Genomic DNA, 17,395 nt, shown 5'->3' with positions numbered 1-17,395 from the left:
CCTTGAATTCCGATCTTTTGTCTTACCTATTCACACTCTGAATGGCACACATACACAATCCATGTCTCAAGGCTTAAAATCCTTATTTAATTAACCTGTCTCCTCCCCTTCATCTACACTAGTTGAAGTGTATTTAACAAGTGACATCAATAAGGGATCATACTGTGGCTTTCACCTGGATTCACTTAGTCAGTCTACGTAATGGAAAGAGGTGTTCATAATGTTTTGTACACTCAGTGTATACAGTATGTCACACTATAGTGCACAGCAGTAGCAGAATGAGGGGATTATATAGACAGAAGCAGAATGAGGGAATGCCACAGACAGGAACATAATGAGGGAATGGCATAGACATGAGCAGAATAAGGGAATGGCATAGACAGGAGCAGAATGAGGGAATGCCACAGACAGGAGCAGAATGATGGAATTCCATAGACAGAAGCAGAATGAGGGAATGCCACAGACAGGAGCAGAATGAGGGAATGGCATAGACAGGAGCAGAATAAGGGAATGCCACAGACAGGAGCAGAATGAGGGAATGGCATAGACAGGAGCAGAATGAGGGAATGCCACAGACAGGAGCAGAATGAGGGAAATGGCATAGACAGGAGCAGAATGAGAGAATGTCACAGCAGTAGCAGAATGAGGGAATGCCATAGACAGGAACAGAATGATGGTAGCCCCCGACATGCCTTGCACCCAATGCTTATCAATTAGATGTAAGGGAAATGTCAGCCTCTCAAAGTGTGGGTCCCGCTGACTTTTCTGTGTATTGTTTGTCACATTCCAGAGACGTAAAACATGTCAACATGGCACAAAGCAACCCTCCAGTGGTTTCAAATTGGCCCGGAGGGAGTTGTGGGCGCACTTTGGTCTTTTCTCGAAATGGCAAGATACTCTGAGGACAAACTTCATCTAAAAATGCATCCGTCATATGGAACACATCTCTCTGCATCTTATGAAATGGACTATGGAGAAAAGTGCTATTGTGTGAGAAATCTTGCTCCAGTATTTAAATGTGCTATATATTATGCATGGCTTTAGCAAATTAGCAACGCTACACACGTATTATAGTAGCTATCTATATATTCTGCGTACCCTGTTCGGTTACTCTGTTGGGCGCTGGATCTGATAAATGGATAGTGCTATTCTTCTTTTATAGCATTTTGAGAGAACAGTGTGATTTGCTCTGGATCTTTGCACAAATCACAAATGGCCACCTATACTTTGCACTCAATCAATTTCCATTAATAAACATTGGTAGATACAGTAGATACTGACATGGCAATACAGGGATCTTATACTTGAATGGATATTGTAGAACTACATATTCACTTGGGAAAATAAATATGTATCGGCTATCTTCCTTTTCGACCAAAACTTAATGTATAGAAATTGATTGAGTGTAAAGTATAGTTATCCATTTGTGATTTGTGCAAAGATCCCTGTGCCCAAGGAAGCGAAGGTAACCTGCCTAAATGATTACCGCCCGTGGCATTCACTTCGGTAGCCACGAAGTGTTTGAAAGGCTGGTCATGGCTCACATCAACAACATCTTCCCGGACAACCTCGACCCGCTCCAATTCACATTCCGCCCAACAGACCCACAGATGACCCAATCTCAATCGCACTCCACACTGCCCTTTCTCACCTAGACAAAAGGAACTCCTATGTGAGAAAGCTGTTCATTGACTACAGTTCAGCGTTCAACACCATAGTGCCCACAAAGCTCATCACTAAGCTAAGGACTCTGGGACTAAACACCTCCCTCTGCAACTGGATCCTGGACTTCCTGACGGGCCTCCCCCAGGTGGTAAGTGTAGGCAACAACATGTCTGTCACACTGATCCTTAACACTGGGGCCCCCCAGGGATGTGTACTTAGTCCCCTCCTGTATTCCTTGTTCACCCAGGATTGCATGGCCAAACACAACTCCAACACCATCATTAAGTTTGCTGACGACACAACAGCCTGATCACCGACAACGATGAGACGCCCTATAGGGAGGAGATCAGAGAACTGGCAGTGTGGTACCAGAACAACAACCTCTCCCTCAATGTGAGAAAGACAAAGGAGCAGATCATGGACTACAGGTAAAGGAGGTCCGAACAGGCCCCCATTAACATCGATGGGGCTGTAGTGGAGCAGGCCGAGAGTTTCAAGTTCCTTGGTGTCCACATCACCAACGAACTATCATGCTCCAAACATACCAAGACAGTCGTGAAGAGGGCACAACAAAACCTTTTCCCCTCAGGAGACTGTGAAGATTTGACATGGGTCCCGAGATCCTCAAAAGGTTCTACATCTGCACCATCGATAGCATCATGACCGGTTGCATCACCACCTGGTATGGCAACTGCTCGGCATCTGAACATAAGGCACTACAGAAGGTATTGCGAACGGCCCAGTACATCACTGGGGCCAAGCTTCCTATATAATAGGCGGTGTCAGAGGAAAGCCCAGAAAATTGTCAGAGACTCCAGTCACCCAAGTTATAGACTGTTTTCTCTGCTACCACACGGCAAGCGGTACCGGAGCGCCAAGTCTAGGACCAAAAGGCTCCTCAACAGCTCATACCCCCAAGCCATAAGACTGCTGAACAATTAATAATTTACATTGACCCCCCCTCTTGCTGACACTCGCTGTTTGTTTGTTACCTATGCATAATCACTTCGACCCCACCTACATGTACAGATGACCTCAATTAGTCTGTACCCCTGCACACTGACTCGGTACCTGTGCCCCCTGTATATAGCCTCATTATTGTTATTCTTATTGTGTTACTTTTTGTTATAACTTTTTATTTTAGCCTTCTTGGTAAATATTTTCTTCTTCTTCTTGAACTGCACTGTTGATTAAGGGCTTGTAAGTAAGAATTTCACGGTAAAGTCTACACTTGTTGTATTCGGCGCATGTGGCAAATAAAGTTTGATTTGATTTTGATATTTCATTTTTTCCAAACAGAAGCTACTGTTCTAATATGTATCTTTGTTCTGGGAATCCAGCAACATCTAATAACTGTGGCTATATTAAAAACACCATGTCATAATGAAGATGGAGCTGTGTTTTTGTGTTCCATGAATAGTATCCGGGCAATCTTTCTGTCGCAAGGCATTTTCTTATTTGCTGATATTGTTGACTAGAACGGTTTATCCAAGGCCACTGCAGATAGGCCTGTTACAGTGTATATATGCAAAAGCTAACCTGCTCTCAACTGCCAGTATTCAATTTGAAAATGAGAAAGTCTATTGATGTTTGACTCATTGAAATATTAATATTCACAACTAACCCCTGCACAGTGATGAGAATTTGAAGTGGAGTACTGAGCAAATGCTTTCAACGCTGCATTATCAGATAGCTCACAAAATATTTTCAGCTTCCGACCTCTGCCTTTTAAACTGTAGCAATATCACACATATTGGTTCACCTGTTCTTGTTTTTTCCCCCAATGTGGCATCAATTATTCACTCATACAGCAGGAAAAATAAATCATACCTTGAGATTCATTCTGAATGGGCTAATCTCTTCTCTCACACAACACAGGTCGTATCAAGTGCCATCTGCAATTCGATTACTTCTTCAGCGCCAGGATGTTTCATTTGTGACAAAAAGCTTTTTTTTTTGTATCTCGTAAAATAAATAGATTACATTGTAAAATGATGATATTGTCAGATTATGTCCCATGTGACTGCTACACAATCTTCAGAAATCATGTTTTCTTCCTAGGAAATTATAATCTGCGTTGTGTGCTTTGGGGGAACTAGAATGGAGAGTCTTGGGAAGTTTTGAGCTGTAATCGGTTTAGTGGAGATAATCAAGTAATTGAGGGAAATGTTCAAGTCTGCAGCATGTTTCTTGGAAACTATACCCGGCCATGGACATCATTATACCACTTCAGGGGCTTTTGAGGTCAGTGGAAACAATTTAATCCTAATGTTAACCACTTGATTCATGACATTACAGAAATACAGCAGAGAGGTCAGGGTTGAGGTCAGAAGTATTATAGGTTGGCTAGTAGAGTAATAACCTCATAAATTAGAGAATGTGGAGTTCTCATATTGACAGTTTATTGACTCAGAACTCACAGGCTACTGTCTGGCCGTAGCCTACACCAAATAAATCAGATCAAAAAAAGAATACCTCACTGTCGGGACATGAAAAGAGAGAACAATACCAGCATGGCAATATAACAGATATGCAGTGCCCAGCCCCCTGCCCCCACTGTTCCACCAACCACAAGGCCACCTGACACTGATTCCAGGCATTCTCTTGATTGGCAGACAGCAGGGGGACTTGGCATGCTGGACCTCGCGAAACCCACCACAAATGGATGAACCTATCCTACCCTTAAGGAAAAAACATTAATTTAATTTAATTTAATTTCACATGATCACATGTGACAACATGTGAAGCGACATGGGAGAACAAGATCTTGTGAAATTAATGTGAAATGAATGTTACAACATGGGGATGCAAAATGTCAACATGTGACAACGTGAAACTACACGTTACAACATGTGATCACATGTGAAAACATGATCTCATGTGAATTATTTTTGACAACGTGGGAAGCAACATTTCAACATGTGATACCAGGAAATTACAAGTGAAAACATTTGAGCACATGTGAAAGCTGAGATGTCAATTGTCTTTTAGGAAACTTCACTTTAAAAGACATTAGTTCAATTTAAGCAATTGACATTAGTTCAATTTAAGCAGTCATGGTCCCCTCCAGGTTTAGTCAAGGTTTTGTCTAGTTTGCGGTTTGTTCCAAGGATTTCCCAAGGATGTGTTTAGGACGTTCTCAGAATGTTGTGTCATGGTCCCCTAAAAGGTTTTGCCTAGTTGCGTTAAAAATAGAGTAAATCTACAACTAGTTACTGTATTTTTACAGCTAAATTAAGATGTTAAAGGAATCTGGTTACTTCAGACTAAATTTGAACTCTTTGGATTTGAACTCACAACCTCTTAGTTGCTAGCCATCTGAAGTTCCCGCTGAGCCACCAGGTCTATGGATACAGATGAGACTGACTATACATTTATTGCCAAGCATACATTTCAGCATTTTGCCTAAAGTTGCAGTACAAATAAAGTAAATATATACAACAACTTTATTTATATAGAATTGCAGTATGCTACTGTATTCGGAATTCAATTACTGTCAAATCTGGTATAATTATGTGCTGTGAACAGAATTGGGACTCAGCCTTAAATGGGATTTGAACGATTAACCCATTGCTCGCTACAACCTGTAACACTACAGAAACCAGATGTGAAGGTTCTGGGCTGGTGAGTGGTGCAGTGATCTAAGGTTCTGCATCTCAGTGCTAGAAGTGTCCCTACAGACCCTGGTTCAATTCCAGGTATCATGACTGGGAGTCCCACATGGTGGTGCACAATTGACCCAGTGTTGCTGGGGTAGGCTGTCATTGTAAATAATTATTATTTCTTAACAGACTTTCCCAGTTAAATAAAGGTGAAAAAAACATGTGGTTGTGAGGCCGGTTGGCCGTACTGCCTAGATCTTTAAAACAACATTGGAGGCAGCATATTGTAGAGCAATGAACATTCAAATCTCTGGCAAAGCTCTGGTGGACATTTCTGCAGTCAGCATTCCAATTACATGCTCCCTCAACATTTTATACATCTGTGGCATTGTTTTGTGTCACAAAACTGCACATTTTAAAGTGTGCCTTTATTGTCCCCAGCACAAGGTGTGTAATGATAATGGTGTTTAAGCAGCTTCTTGATATACCACACTTGTCCGGTGGATGGATTCTCTTGGCAAGGGAGAAATGCACACTAACAAGGATATAAACCAATTTGTATACACAATTTAAGAGAAATAAGCTTTTTGTGCATATATGAAACATTTCTGGGATTTTTTACTTCAGCTCGTGAGACATGGGACCAACACTTTACATGTTGTGGTTATATTTTTCTTCAGTGTATATTAACACAATCAAAAATAAGAGTATAGTTAGGGTACTGCATTGTTCCCTGGGGTACAACAGGTCAAAGGTGCACTTCACAGCTTCACACTTCACAAAAAGGTCCAAGGTACAATCTCCCATACCGTGTAGTTATAGGAGAATCTTCAACCCAATATTTTGAATATAAGGTACGATCATCACTGCGCTATAAAATATACTGTAGGTGCGGGCAATGTACCAGTTGGGGCTCATTAGCATATTTTGGGCTTGGATAAATGTATGTGTATTTGTGCTAACCGTCAATGAAAGTGTTGGAGCAGTCAATCTTTTTGCCAATGCAGGTTAAAAAACTTCTTTAACACTGTTCTCTAAAATTTGCAAGAAAATCTGGGAATAAGGAGATGCTGTAAAGAGGGTATGGTACATTTTTCAGTAACTTAATGGCAACTTGTTGCCAGAAGTTGTTGTGAATTTGTCATTTCTTAACTGTAAGCTTCTTACCAGGAAGTATATTTTGTATTTGCTAAATGACACTTACTGCCGCTAGCAAGCCTTGCCAGTAACGTACTGTGCCCTAACTGACATTTCTGTTGACAGCATGCACATCACTTGCTGATTGGCAGCATACTGTAGCAGCAGTTGCCTGCTAGAAGATTACAGGAGTGGCTTATTTGAGGTGTGGCTTTTAAGCTAGATCATTTTGGTCTCCCATGAGTGGGAATGTCATCCCAGTTAAAGTGGTGCATTCATAAACAGTCATCTTGTATACTGTTAGTTCTGCAGCCTTAAAGGGAGACATAAGTGCATCTCCCACCAAGAGCTGTTTGATATTTAATTCATAGCTAGTGCCCATGTTACAGTAATACTCACTTACCAACCTGTCAGGGACTGTGACATATTAGTTACTATGATTTTGACAATAACATGCTAGCAATTAGTCAGTTACTGAAAATTTAAGATCAACTTCCAGTGAACCAGATGTCATTAAGCCTTAGGAAGAAGCACAGTACCACACTTGATTGCCATGGCGTCTTACAGACACTGCATAACTAACAGGGTCAGAAGAGCTGCTCAACATTTGGCAACATAACAATAAAACTACTTAAACTGGTAGAACATTTCGACTGATGGTTGGCACAAATACAAAATATTTTTAGATCATGCCCCCAAATATGTTAATGAATCCTCACCAGCACATTGCCCCCACCCATATTTAAAAGTGCAGCAATGACTGTACCTAATCCTGCATTTTGAACCAAGTGGGATGTAGGAATATTTCATAAAGAACTGGGAAAAAGCCACTAAAACGGCCATTCAACTGGCTTTCTGAAGGCTTGGCACTTTAATAAATTGTGCCAAAAAACGGTTCATTACTCTGAGCTGAATTATCTGTTCACCATGCACTTTAGTGACATCTGCTGGTCAGCAATAAATTGCAGTGTGTGTTTAGCAGGTATACTTTTTTTTCCTCCACTGTTTTCATCAAAACTCTGTGGTGCAGGGATAAGTAGTTGACTTTTGTAGTCTATAATTAGTTTGAACACCAGGTTCAAATCATGGTTGCTTTCAAGCTCACTATTTTTCAAAAACGTAATCCTTGGAATTACTTAGGATGCTTAAGACAGAAGCTTATACTATACTAAATGTAAGAAGATTATTTGAACAACAGTGCAGAGAGTGTGGTTTCACATCAATCAATTTTCTAAATAGAGTGCCTTTAACAATATCTGACTCCCTTCTCTACCTGCTAAGCTATTGGTCATGTGAAACCTTCTGTACAAAATCCTAACTACACCGTAAAAAAAATATAACTGCAACAAACAAAAATGTCTACGATTTCCTGAGTTGCAGTTCATGTAAGGAAATCAATTGAAATAAATTCATTAGGCCCTAATCTATGGATTTCACATGACTGGGAATACAGATATGCATCTGTTGGTCACAGGTCCCTTTTTAAAAAGGGTAGAGGCGTGGATCAGAAAACCAGTCAGTATCTGGTGTGCCCACCATTTGCCTCATGCAGCACGACACATCTACCTTGCTTAGAGTTGTTCAGGTTGTGATTGTGGCCTGTGGAATGTTGTCCCACTCCTCTTCGATGGCTGTGAGAAGTTGCTGAATATTGGCGGGAACTGGAACACGTTGTCGTACACGTCGATCCAGAGTATCACAAACATGTTCAATGGGTGACATGTCTGGTGAGTGTGCAGGCCATGGAAGAACGGGGACATTTTCAGCTTCCAGGAATTGTGTACAGATCCTTGCGACATGGGACCATGCATTATCATGCTGAAACATGAGGTGATGGCATGACAACAGGTATCAGGATCTCGTCATGGTATCTCTGTGCATTTAAATTGCCATCGATAAAATGCAATTGTGTTCATTTTCCATAGATTACGCCTGCCCATACCATAACCCCACTGCGAGGCACTCTGTTCACAACATTGACATGAGCAAATAACTCACCCACACGACGCCATATACACTATCAGTCATCTGCCCGGTGTCATGTCTTTGGCATCATTAAACTGAAGACTTATTTTTATCAAATAAATTCTCTGTAATTATTATTACGTGATTAAACTAACTTAATCATGTAACTGTAATTGACTAGGAAGTCGGGGCACCAAGGAAAATATTCAGATTACAAAGTTATAATTTTCCTAATATAACTTTCAAATATTTTAATATCTGATCAATTAGTCTTCTAATTAATGAATTATTATTTACCTTACGTTAGTCTCATTCCAATTGTCGAAAATTGTTGGTTATCTGCACGAACCCAGTCTTCACTATTAATCATCCATACATCAATTGTCTTAAATAATTTATTTACTAACTAAATAATCAATCACAGAAATGCACACAAACAAACAAGTAGATATGGTTACAAGGAAATGATAGGGGAATGTGCCTAGTGGGCTAAACCGGCATGGCGGCTTGTTAGACAAAGGGACTGAGGAGGGCGCGAAAGATAAGACACTACAGAGTTGATAATTATAAGAATTTAAATGCTATTCCTTTGCACATGAACACTCACTAATTTGGGAATAATTGCAATCAATATATGCTCAGTGTGTCGTCGTGATCTCTGTTGGAAAGTTTGTTTCTGTTGGAGAGTTTGCACAGGTGTGTGCATTTGTTTCACAGATGTTTCCCGCCGAAACTCTAACATGTTCCAAAGTGAATACAGGAACAATATTTCTAACATAGAACGTGGGGAATGGTCATAGGTGATCTAAAGTATAATAATGTAATTTTGGTTGTTATTTTGTTATGTCATTATTAATATTATAAAGAAAATATTGTAACTTGAAAAGTCTCCATCCTTTACTTGTGTATGATATATGAAAATATATGAATATATATGATATATGAAAAAATGTGTTTTTGTTAAGAGAGGGATGTGATCTTAGAAACTATAAGAGGAAATTGTTTCTATAACTTTGTACAGGTGAGTAGTCACTCTGAAGTCTCAACACGAGGTAGAGACGATGAAGTCACCTCCCGGACAATGACTGGTACAGCTAATTAGCTGTCCTAAATGAAGTATCTAGAAAAGTGAATTTAAGTGGGACCATTCTACTACTCTTCTCAAATCACCGTAGTATGCTACTCTCATCCCCCACTGGGAACCATCGACACGGCTAGCTAGCCTATCTTCAAATAAGCAGCTTCCAGAGAGAATGGAAAGTTGAATGAACTCTGCAATGGATGATGGCAGAGGAGAGCAACAGTGAAAAGAGATGGGTGGGGACCCCTTTTGGATAATCAAAGCCTTACAAGTGTGACGCAGAAAGGCCCAACACCCTTTCTAAGAAGGCCTGCTTCCGACAGCGATACACGGCGAACCAAGGCATTTACACATAAATATATTCATGATTTCTTACTCCAAATGGGCGGCGGTTCGTATGCAAAGTATATGATTACTGTGATAGTAGTATATCCACACACTCTCAAATATACGGTTGCAGTACAGTGTTGTTCCCTGGTGTACAAAAAGGTCATTGATACATATTGGAACCTTTTAGGATAATCTAGTATAATGGTAAATGTTTCTACAGAATATATGTAACATAATGCTGTGTTCGTATCCATGTGTAAGGTTGGTATTTATCAGCTGTGAAGTCGTAAACACCAGTTGGATGCTTTCATGTGTTTGGAAATCATTGAGAAACGCCAACTTGGCTAATGGCAAACAAGCTGAATCAACCATAAACTAAAAGTACAGCTATGATGCTTGTAAACAAGTTATATAATTCAAAACCATATTAATAGATTGTTTTTTATACGTGATGTCTTGTTCTTACATGTAACTGCTGAAAATGCTGTTATCGAGGTAATTTCTTTGGTTGGATGTCAGAGATCAGCATGTGAGAGAAGTCAGAACTTAGGGATAATACATGCATTGTTGATACCGGAGCTACAAGGCACAAGTCGAAATCGCTAAGCAGCTAACTTCGAGGCAGCGTGCCGAAGCAGTGTGTGTATCACTTTATCAGAAGTACTTCATCAATGATATCCAAAGCCTTGTTTGATTCCGACCTCTAATGGACCACCATTCTTACAAATATATACTGAACAAAAATATAAACACAACATGTAAAGTGTTGGTCCCATGTTCCATGGACTGAAATAAAACATCCCATGAATTTTCCATATACACAAAAAGCTTATTTCTCTAAAATTTTGTGCACACATTCGTTTACATCCCTGTTAGTGTGCATTTCTCCTTGGCCAAGATAATCCATCCACTTGATATGTGTCGAGACTTTACTTTCATTAATCTCATGACTGTTATCTATCTAATCAACTAACTATGTTTATTTGTTACCCAATTAAATTAATCATGTAAAAATGTATGAATTAGGTTTTATGGCACCACAAGAGCGGTTGTTTAGCCTCTCTTGGGTAGGGGGCAGTATTTTCATGTCCGGATGAAAAGCGTGCCCGAAGTAAACTGCCTGTTACTCAGGCCCAGAAGCTAGGATATGCATATAGTAGATTTGCATATAGCATATTTGTAGATTTGGATAGAAAACACTCTAAAGTTTCTAAAACTGTTAAAATAATGTTTGTGAGGATAACAGAACTGATATGGCAGGCGAAACCCCAAGGACAAACCACCCCCCCCCCCCCCCCCCCAAAAGAAATTCAGCTTAACACTGTTTTCAATGGCTGTCACTTTTATTATAAGGCAAAGTCCTCCCAGATTGCAGTTCCTATGGCTTCCACTAGATGTCAACAGTCTTTAGAAAGAGTTTCAGGCTGGTTTTTGGAAAAATGAGCCAGAAAGTGTAGTTTTTCTAGGTGGCTCCCGTTTTGGCTGTAGTGTTTCCAAGCACGTGAATGAGAACGCGTTCTTTGGTATTTTTCTTCGGTAAAGACAATAACAAATCAAATCAAATAAAATGTTATTTGTCACATACACATGGTTAGCAGATGTTAATGCGAGTGTAGCGAAATGCTTGTGCTTCTAGTTCCGACAATGCAGTAATAACCAACAAGTAATCTAGCTAACAATTCCAAAACTACTACCTTATAGACACAAGTGTAAGGGGATAAAGAATATGTACATAAAGATATATGAATGAGTGATGGTACAGAGCGGCATAGGCAAGATACAGTAGATGGTATTGAGTACAGTATATACATATGAGATGAGTATGTAAACAAAGTGGCATAGTTAAAGTGGCTAGTGATACATGTATTACATAAAGATGCAGTAGATGACAGAGTACAGTATATACGTATACATATGAGATTAATAATGTAGGGTATGTAAACATTATATTAGGTAGCATTGTTTAAAGTGGCTAGTGATATATTTTACATCATTTCCCATCAATTCCGATTATTAAAGTGGCTGGAGTTGAGTCAGTGTGTTGGCAGCAGCCACTCAATGGAAGTGGTGGCTGTTTAACAGTCTGATGGCCTTGAGATAGAAGCTGTTTTTCAGTCTCTCGGTCCCAGCTTTGATGCACCTGTACTGACCTCGCCTTCTGGATGATAGCGGGGTGAACAGGCAGTGGCTCGGGTGGTTGTTGTCCTTGATGATCTTTATGGCCTTCCTGTGACATCGGGTGGTGTAGGTGTCCTGGAGGGCAGGTAGCAGGGGCAGTTTGCCCCCGGTGATGCGTTGTGCAGACCTCACTACCCTCTGGAGAGCCTTACGGTTGTGGGCCGAGCAGTTGCCGTACCAGGCGGTGATACAGCCCGACAGGATGCTCTCGATTGTGCATCTGTAGAAGTTTGTGAGTGCTTTTGGTGACAAGCTGAATTTCTTCAGCCTCCTGAGGTTGAAGAGGCGCTGCTGCGCCTTCTTCACGATGCTGTCTGTGTGGGTGGACCAATTCAGTTTGTCTGTGATGTGTACGCCGAGGAACTTAAAACTTACTACCCTCTCCACTACTGTTCCATCGATGTGGGGCCCCAGTGTTGAGGATCAGCGGGGTGGAGATGTTGTTGCCTACCCTCACCACCTGGGGGTGGCCTGTCAGGAAGTCCAGTACCCAGTTGCACAGGGCGGGGTCGAGACCCAGGGTCTCGAGCTTGATGATGAGCTTGGAGGGCACGATGGTGTTAAATGCCGAGCTGTAGTCGATGAACAGCATTCTCACATAGGTATTCCTCTTGTCCAGATGGGTTAGGGCAGTGTGCAGTGTGTTTGAGATTGCATCGTCTGTGGACAGAAAGCAAATTGGAGTGGGTCTAGGGTGTCAGGTAGGGTGGAGGTGATATGGTCCTTGACTAGTCTCTCAAAGCACTTCATGATGACGGAAGTGAGTGCTACGGGGCGGTAGTCGTTTAGCTCAGTTACCTTATCTTTCTTGGGAACAGGAACAATGGTGGCCCTCTTGAAGCATGTGGGAACAACAGACTGGGATAGGGATTGATTGAATATGTCCGTAAACACACCAGCCAGCTGGTCTGCGCATGCTCTGAGGGTGCGGCTGGGGATGCCGTCTGGGCCTGCAACCTTGCGAGGGTTAACACGTTTAAATGTTTTCCTCACGTCGCCTGCAGTGAAGGAGAGTCCGCATGTTTTGGTTGCAGGCCGTGTCAGTGGCACTATATTGTCCTCAAAGCGAGCAAAAAAGTTATTTAGTCTGCCTGGGAGCAAGACATCCTGGTCCGTGACGGGGCTGGTTTTCTTTTTGTAATCCGTGATTGACTGTAGACCCTGCCACACACCTCGTGTCTGAGCCGTTGAATTGAGATTCTACTCTGTCTCTATACTGACGCTTAGCTTGTTTGATTGCCTTGCGGAGGGAATAGCTACACTGTTTGTATTCGGTCATGTTTCCGATCACCTTGCCCTGATTAAAAGCAGTGGTTCGCGCTTTCAGTTTCACGCGAATGCTGCCATCAATCCACGGTTTCTGGTTTGGGAATGTTGTAATCGTTGCTATGGGAACGACATCTTCAACGCACGTTCTAATGAACTCGCTCACCGAATCAGCGTATTCGTCAATGTTGTTGTTTGATGCAATACGAAACATATCCCAGTCCACGTGATGGAAGCAGTCTTGGAGTGTGGAATCAGATTGGTCGGACCAGCGTTGAACAGACCTCAGCGCGGGAGCTTCTTGTTTTAACGATTCTCTGTCTTAAATTTTATCATTTGTTTACGTATTAGGGTACCTAAGGTTCGATTATAACGTTGTTTGACTTGTTTGGAAAAGTTTATTAGTAACGTTTGGCATTAATTTTGTATGCATTTTGATGGAGGGATGGAGGGAAACCGAGTGGATTATTGACTGAAGCGTGCCAGCTAAACTGAGCTTTTATAGATATAAAGAAGGACATTATCGAACAAAAGGACCATTTGTGATATAACTGGGACATTTTGGAGTGCCAACAGAAGAAGATCATCAAAGGTAAGGCATTTATTATATCGCTATTTCTGACTTTCGTGTCTCACCTGCCTGGTTGAAATATGTTTTTCATGGTTTTGTGTGCTGGGCGCTCTCCTTAGATAATCGCATGGTGTGCTTTCGACCGTAAATCCTTTTTGAAATCTGACACAGCGGCTGGATTAACAAGAAGTTTAAGCTGCATTTTGATGTATTACGCTTGTGATTTTATGAAAGTTAAATATTTATAATTCTGTAGTTTGAATTTCACGCTCTGCAAATTCATCGGATGTTGGCCAGGTGGGATGCTACCGTCCCATAAGAAGTTAAAGATTTACCATCTCCCGAATTAAACTCTAAAGGTCTTTACCTATTACATCCATAAAGCAGTCAAAATAATAATCATAACCCCGTCTCATGTCATCATTCTGAACAGTCGTAACCTCCTGCATCGGCAAAAATCCCAGCCTTACTTATGATTCAGTACTACACAAATTGGTTTAATTATTTATTTACAAGCTAACTAAATGATATCACAGGATAAACATACACATGTAATACACTAGAAACAGGCCCCTAGCAGACTGACACAATATTGTGGCTTGTTACAAAAGAGATGGAGAGGGCGAGAGAGAGAGAGAGAGAGAGACATAATACTTTGGTACATTTAGAAACTATATACAGTAGAGTCCTAAGCGTGCAAACCAATGTAAGGTCATGTCCATTTGAATTCCAGAAAGTGAACCCAATTTTCCAGGTATTTAAAGTAATTGCAATTAGAATTTTGTGTATTTCCTGAATACAGTTCGGTGCTGTACAGTTTATATTTACTGTACAAATACAATTCAGCTGTATAAAAACAGTAAGTTGTTTCCACAATTTTCATCGCAACTCAGTAACCGGTAACTACTACTACTACTGCTACTACTGACGATGCGCTCCCCAAATTTCACCAGGCTCACTGTTCATTAACTCTTGGAAGTGCTTGCACAAAGGATAGTAACATCTCATCCTGTGTTCTTGGAATCTATAAAACTACAGGATTTTTATAAAAGTTTGTGTCATAAGCATATCTAAGCAAGTATCCTATACATTTAAATGCAATTACAAGTGAGGGGTGCCAAGTTAATTTGCAGGATGAGCCAAAAAGTACCCAAGTTCATTGCGATTCACAGGAAATATATAGCAAAATATTATTACCATAAAATGACACAAGTTGTGTCATGTGAACATGAGTTTTTGGAACACTTCATGTGACATTTCACATGCAAAAGGTTTTGGGGGAACAATTGGCATGACATGTCAATGATGTGAAAACGTCTATTTTTGGAACACTTCATGTGACATTTCACATGTAAAAAATGTGTTTTGGAAAACTTCACTTATGACGTTTCACATGTGACATTTCCCATGTTGAACATGCTTTTGGAACAGTTTTCTGGAACACCTCATGTGACATTTCACATGAAAAAGTCTCTTTTTTTATACTTCACATGTGACATTTCACACATGTGAAGTTCACACCATGTGACATTTAATGAAAAACTGTTTGGAACATTTCACTTGTGAAAATATGTGTTTTTGGAACATTTCACGTGTGAAAAGAAACTCACATGACCTATACATGTTTTCACATGCAATTGCAAATGTTACCAATATTCAGTCAAAGCATGACCCAACCTGGGGTTTGAACTCACAACTCCTTGATTTGAGGTACCCTGGCCTTTCTGTTGCACCACAACGTCAATAGCATTCGCATCCACATTCATTACCTATTCTCTTTTGCACTTAGCAAAAGAGTAACATCTGCGCTGCTACACTACTTGACCAAAAGTATGTTGATCATCTCATTCCAATATCATGGGTATTAATATGGAGTTGGTCACCCCTTTGCTACTATAACAGCCTCCACTCTTCTGGGGAGGCTTTGCACTAGATGTTGGAACATTGCTGCGGCGACTTGTTTCCATTCAGCCACAAGAGCATTAGTGAGGTCGAACACTGATTTTGGGCGATTAGGCCTAGCTCGTAGTCGGCGTTCCAACTCATCCCAAAGGTGTTTAATGGAGTTGAGGTCAGGGCTCTGTACAGGCCAGTCAAGTTCTTCCACACCAATCTTGACAAATCATTTCTGTATGGATCTTGCTTTGGGCACAGGAGCATTGTTATGCTGAAACAGGAGAGGGCCTTCCCCAAAAAGTTGCCACAAAGTTGGACGCACAGAGTCGTCTAAAATGTCATTGTATGCTGTAGAGTTAAAATGTCACTTCACTGGAATTAAAGGGGCCTAGCCCGAACCATGAAAAACAGCCCCAGGCCATTATTCCTCCTCCACCAAACTTTACCGTTGGCACTATGCATTCGGACAGGTAGCATTCTCCTGGCATCAGGCAAATCCAGATTTGTCCTCCAGACGAATCGTGATTCATCACTCCAGAGAATGTGTTTTTCCACTGCTCCAGAGCGCAATGGCGGTGAGCTTTACACCACTCCAGCCGACACTTGGCATTGCTCATGGTGATCTTAGTCTTGTTTGCAGCTGCTCGGCCATGGAAACCCATTTAATGAAGATCACAACGAACAGTTATTGTACTGACGTTGCTTCCAGAGGCAGTTTGGAACTTGGTAGTGAGTGTTGCAAATGAGGACAGACGATTTTTACATGCTACGTGCTTCAGCACCCGGTGGTCCAGTTCTGTGAGCTTATGAGGCTTATCACTTTGCAGCTGAGCTGTTGTTGCTACTAGACTTTTCCACTTCACAATAACAACACTTACAGTTGACCGGGTCAGCTCTAGCAGGGCAGAAATTTGATGAACTGACTTGTTGGAAAGGTGGCATCCTATGATGGTGCCACATTGAAAGTCACTGAGCTCCTCAGTAAGGCTGTTCTACTGCCAATGATTGTCTATGGAGATTGCATTTCTGTGTGCTCAATTTTATACACCTGTGGGTGGCTGAAATAGCCACTAATTTGAAGGGGTGTCCACATACTTTTGTATAGATAGTGTATTTTAGTTATCAGTTATTCTGACTATTCTCTAATTTATTTAATTGACTTATTTCAGAAATGTTAGGGTTTTCTGTATAGTGGTATAGTTGTTGTCATGGCATATTATTGTTTTAATGTAACAGCTGAACCACTATGATAAATATAATTGTTTTTTTAGTGTATTTTTAACAAAACTGAGATTTGCTTTGAAGATCCATAGTGTAGCAATACAGGTAGAATTGACACATACATGGTGGTGTTGCAGGAAGATTGGAATGCAGTGACGCAAGAGATTGTGAGTTCCACAATAGTTCATGTTGAATAATAATTACTGCATAAATAAACACACAATGTTATCAAATATGTAAGTTAAAAGCACTTTGTGTGTGTCATGAAGACAAGTTTTTGTTTGAAGGGCATCACCTGTAAAATCACATGTGAACATTTTAATCCACATGTAAAAGGTTATGCAATCATGTGAAAATCCATGTGACAATTCATGTCAAATACCATCACGTAAAGAGTTCCAAAAACATATGGATTTACATGATTTCACACTTTAATGTAGGTTCCCTGACCATGTAATTAGACTCATATAACACCTTTTGGTC

At 40.8% G+C, this 17,395-nt stretch overlaps 1 long non-coding RNA gene across 1 annotated transcript in view; it reads right to left on the bottom strand.

Annotated features, from left to right (window-relative positions):
* The window catches only part of LOC149982525 (uncharacterized), a 419,448-nt gene that overhangs the window by 300,032 nt on the left and 102,021 nt on the right, over positions 1-17,395 (bottom strand). The window lies entirely within an intron of this gene.

The sequence above is a fragment of the Oncorhynchus mykiss genome, chromosome 7 (assembly GCF_057628025.1).
Source record: "Oncorhynchus mykiss isolate SJ-2025 chromosome 7, ASM5762802v1, whole genome shotgun sequence".
Lineage (NCBI taxonomy): Eukaryota > Metazoa > Chordata > Actinopteri > Salmoniformes > Salmonidae > Oncorhynchus > Oncorhynchus mykiss.
Note: the sequence above shows the minus strand (reverse complement) of the source record. Positions and strands in the feature narration are given on the sequence as shown.